The sequence below is a fragment of the Mus caroli genome, chromosome 6 (genome assembly GCF_900094665.2).
Source record: "Mus caroli chromosome 6, CAROLI_EIJ_v1.1, whole genome shotgun sequence".
In the NCBI taxonomy this organism is placed as follows: domain Eukaryota; kingdom Metazoa; phylum Chordata; class Mammalia; order Rodentia; family Muridae; genus Mus; species Mus caroli.
In genome coordinates this window covers 51,549,464-51,550,355 of record NC_034575.1, presented here as the reverse complement: position 1 = coordinate 51,550,355, position 892 = coordinate 51,549,464, and positions in this window count along the sequence as shown.

The following is an 892-nucleotide window of genomic DNA, read 5'->3' as shown; positions in this document are numbered from 1 at the left end:
CTCCACATCCTTGCCAGCATCTGCTGTCACCTGAATTTTTGATCTTAGCCATTCTGACTGGTGTGAGGTGGAATCTCAGGGTTGCTTTGATTCGCATTTCCCTGATGATTAAGGATGTTGAACATTTTTTCAGGTGCTTCTCAGGCATTCGGTATTCCTCAGGTGAGAATTCTTTGTTTAGCTCTGAGCCCCATTTTTTAATGGAGTTATTTGATTTTCTGGAGTCCACTGTCTTGAGTTCTTTATATATATTGGATATTAGTCCTCTATCTGATTTAGGATACGTAAAGATCCTTTCCCAATCTGTTGGTGGCCTTGGTGGTCCTAAAATGGCATGGAAAGTCCTCTAGGGGACCTTGGGGGTGTCCCCCAACCGGGACATTTGATTTTTGACAAAGGCAAAAACATACAGTGGAATGAAAGAAAGCATTTTCAAAATATGGTGATGGTATAACTGAATTCTGCATGCATACATATATATTGATATTTATCACCATGCACAAAACTCAAGTCCAGCAGTATCAAAGACATCAGCATAACACCAGATAGAGAAATGTAATAGAAGATAAAGTAAAGAATAGCTGTGAACACATTGGTACAAGAGACAACTGCCTGAACAGAAATCCAATAGCTCTAGCACTAAAATCAACAATCCATAAATAGAACTACATAAAACTGAATAGCCTTTGTAAGGCAAAGTATACCATCAATAGGACAAAATGGCAGCCTACAGATTGGAAAAAGATCTTCATTAACCCTACATCCAACAAAGGGCTAGTATCCAATATATATAAAGAATTCAAGAAGTTAAACACCAGCAAACCAATGAACTCAAATGAAAAATATTTTTAGCTGGTGTGGAATTACTTATTTCCTGTGTTTTCTTGGATGT